Source organism: Acinonyx jubatus, chromosome D3 (genome assembly GCF_027475565.1).
Source record: "Acinonyx jubatus isolate Ajub_Pintada_27869175 chromosome D3, VMU_Ajub_asm_v1.0, whole genome shotgun sequence".
Lineage (NCBI taxonomy): Eukaryota > Metazoa > Chordata > Mammalia > Carnivora > Felidae > Acinonyx > Acinonyx jubatus.
In genome coordinates, this window is record NC_069392.1 from 77,975,023 (window position 1) to 77,978,998 (window position 3,976).

At 43.8% G+C, this 3,976-nt stretch overlaps 1 pseudogene; it reads left to right on the top strand.

Moving 5' to 3' along the window:
- The first annotated feature begins 2,498 nt into the window (after positions 1-2,498).
- Positions 2,499-3,239, top strand: LOC106979382 (ubiquitin-conjugating enzyme E2 C-like; annotated as a pseudogene).
- Positions 3,240-3,976: the final 737 nt, after the last annotated feature.

Here is a 3,976-nt window from a genome sequence, read left to right on the forward strand (position 1 = left end):
TTACAATGTGAGAGTGAGGTTGGATGGCTGGTATTTTTAAAAGAGTGGACACAGAAGGTCTCATCTATCAAGTGAAGAAGTAAGCCAGGTGGCTATGGGAGGCAGGAGGTCAATCTAAGTAGATGGAAGAGCAAGTGCAAGAGTCCTGAGGCAGGGACACACTTTGTATGCTCAAGGAACATCAAGGAAGCTAATGGTATGACAGTGGAATGTCAAAGAGAAAGTCAGACAGGTAAAAAGGGACCAAGTTAAATAGAGCTCTGTAAGTTGATTATGAAAACAGTATATTGTACTCTGAGAAGGGAAACAATGGAAGGGTTTTGAAAGATGAGTGACGTGATGTGAATTACATTTTTAAAGGTACACTGTGGCTGCTGTGCGGAGATTAGACCACAGTGAGTGGGACAATGGTAGAAGCAGAGTGGTCAGTGAGACAGGAGGCTACTGGAATAATCCAGACACTCTGTGGCACTCTGCAACATGGCTGTCAGAGAGGAAGTGGTAAACTGGTTTTGGTGGCTGCTGTAACAAATTATCACACACTTGGTGTTCGAGACAACAGAAACTTCCTCTGTCGCAGTTCTGGAGTCCAGAAGACCAAAGTCAGTATCACTGGACCACAAGCCAGGTGTTAGCAAGGCTGTGTGTTCTCTGGACTCCACTTCTTGCCTCTGAGCGCTTCTGGTAGCTGTGCCATTCCTTGACTTGTGGCCACATTTTTCCAATCTTCCAGGCTGACATCTTCGCACCTCTCTCTTCTCCATCTTCATATCCCCCTTCTCCTCTGGGGGAGATCCCAAATCTCCCTCTGTCTCCTCCTTAAGGATACATGTGATTGTATTTAGGTCTCATGTGGATGATCTCCCCATTTCAAGATCATTAATTTTATCAATGCTCCAGACCCCCTTTTTAAAGCCATTTTGGGTAATATTCACAGAGTCTAGGGGTTCGGGTATGAATCTTTTGGAAGGGGGGGCTTCTACAGTAGAAGTAGTAAGTCATGGATATTTCTTGAAGGAAGAGCCAATGGGATTTTCTGATCAATCACTTGTTGGGTGGGACAGAGAGGAGTAAAGTACAATCCTGAGATTTTTAGCCAGAGCACCTGGACGCTTCCTCAGAGGAAGATTCTGGAAAGAACAGGTTCAGGAAAGCAGATTAGGAGCTCATTTTTCTTATATGTTAGGTTTGAAACGTCTATTAAATATCTAAGTGGTGACTTGAGGAGGGGGTCAGACATAAATCTGGATTCCAGAGAAGGCCAGACAGGGATTAGAAATTTGTGAATCATCAGAGTAGTGTGGAATTAAAGCCACAAGACAAAGTGAGATTACCTCGCATGTGCTTTTGAACTGTGTCCACTTGGCCAAACAGAAGTATATTCCAGAATCTTTTTTCTTGTATAGTTCCGTATTAAGACTGACCAAAAAAGAGATGTGCATGAATCTGGGAGGCGGGAGTGAAGCAGCCATCATTACTCTCTGACGGTGTTTGATTAGCTGCGGACAGAGACAGACACTTAGGCACTGGTGGCTCCAGCTCTTCTCTCCCCCTCTCATCCAGCTCCTCTTCCCAACTGGTGGCCCTCTTGGCCAACAGTGGCCCCGAGCCCACCACCAGACTCAGAGGCAACGGCCTTCCCTAGACTTCTCCATCTCTCTGCTGTAGTCCCACAGTAGCAGGTGGATGTGCCTCTGGGAGTTCCAACTCTGTCCGTCACCCCAGTGCTTCCTACTCAGGAATTCTGCTCAGATCTCTTCCTGCCCCATGTCAGACCTTCCTTCCCAATGGTATAAGGTCTTATCCCAACAATAAATCCCAATTCCATTGTGGTTCTGCTTCTCTGGTTAAACCCTGACTACCCATATACCTGGGGAGTTAATCCAGACAAGGAAAAGTCTAAGAACTGAGCCCTGGGGCTCTCCAAAGTTTGGAAATCAGAGAGAAAAGGAGGCATCAGTGAAGGAAACTAAGCAGGACTGGCCACTGTAGCACCTGACATTTATACAATGAGGAGGGGAAGGGAGGGGGTTCTTAAAGAGAAGGAATATAATATTATAAATAAAAATTAAATATAAAAATAAATATACATTTAGAATGTGAAAAGAGGTTACATCAAATTACAATTTTTAAAAGCTGGAAAATACAATAAATCACATTTTAAATTATTTCACTGTTAATATACCCCTATAATACTTCTACCTGTACATTTTTTGGCTGCTTACTTTTTGATCAGCCTTTCATATTACAATTATTTTATACTGTTACTTTCTACAGAGAAAATAGAAAAATAATCATTCTTCCTTCTAGGATGACTGATCTCAGTTTTTAAATTATTTTTAGTTTGTATGCATAAAATGCATAAAATCTGTGCATTCACAAACAGGCTTCTTTGGTGTTTGTAATCCTGTTAGAAGTCTGGGCTCCACAAAAAGAGAACCTTCTAAATCTGGGCTGTAGTCGTGCTGAGTTTACGTCTCCCTGCTGGTGCCACCTGGATGGCTTCCCAGAACTGAGACCCAGCCACTGCCAGTGTCGCCACCACCCACAACTTTGCTGAGCCCAGTGGGGTCACCACCCGGGGCCCCGTGGGCAAGACGCTACAGCAGGAGCTGATGACCCTCATGATGTCGGGTGACAAAGGGATTTCTGCCCTCCCTGAATCAGACAACCTTTTCAAATGGTTGGGGACCATTCACGGGGCAGTTGACACAGTATATGAAGACCTGAGGTATAAGCTCTGCCTGGAGTCTGCCAGTGGCTATCCTTACGATGCACCCATGGTCAAGTTCCTCACACCCTGCTACCACCCAGTGTGGACACCCAGGGTAGCATCTGCCTGGACATCCTGATAGACCACCCTGCTGTCCATCGAGAGCCTGCTGGGAAAAGCCAACACCAAGAGCCCTTTGAACACCCGTGCTGCCAAGCTCTGGAAAGACCCCACAGCCTTTAAGAAATTCCTGCAAGAGTGGCACCCGGGTGGCTCAGCTGGTTAAGCAGCAGGCTCCTGACTTTGGTTCAGGTCACAATCTCATCGCTCAAGTTCGAGCCCCATGTTGGGCTCTGTGCTGACAGCAATGGAGTCTGCTTGGGATTCTCTCTCTCTTCCCCTCCCTTGCTCATGTGCTCTGTTTCTCTCTCTCTCTCTCTCAAAATAAATAAACTTCAAAAAAAATTTTTTAAAGAAATACCTGCAAGAAACCTACTCAAAGCATGTCTCTAGCCAAGAACCCTGACTCTCTAGCCTCTCTCCTTGTATTGTCTTTTTATTTCCTCTGTAGATAGTCTGTCCTTTCCTTCATTTCTGTCTAGGACTCTGTATCTTAAGCTGTGCTGTCATTTTTGAAATTAAGTCTCTGGTTGAGTCCTTGTGTTGAATATATTAAACAAATAGGTTTTTTTTTTTAATAAAAAAACAATCTTCTAAATTTGATTTCAAACAATCCTTATGTTTAACAAGATTTAAAATATACAGTACATGTATAATTGCGTTCTCTTATATTCCTGATAAGAGAGAACTTCCAATTTTAATAAGGTATCAAAGAATCAAATATTACAAAAAGAGAATATGATTTTACCCATCTGATGAAAAGGAGGATTTTGCACCGACTGCTTCTCAAACCTTCTCTTTGACTCTCACGTACTGGTGCTCTGTGCCAGGGGACAGACACATTAATATCATGATTTGACTTCTGAACAACACCTGTGCGTCTTGATGCCCGTTAAGTCAGCACGTTAGGCAGCGGGGGTATTTTTCAAAGCCATGCCTGCCCCAAAGGGATAGAGAGAACTCTACTAGACACAAAAGAAACTACAAAAGAACACAAATGTATCCCACTAAACCCCAACTAAAGCTATCTCCAACTAGACTTGCCCTAAGCCCCATCTCCAAAGGGCTTGTGGCCATTCTGCAAGGGAAAATTCGAACTTTCTAACCTGGAAACTTTCAAACATACATACAAGTAGACAGAAT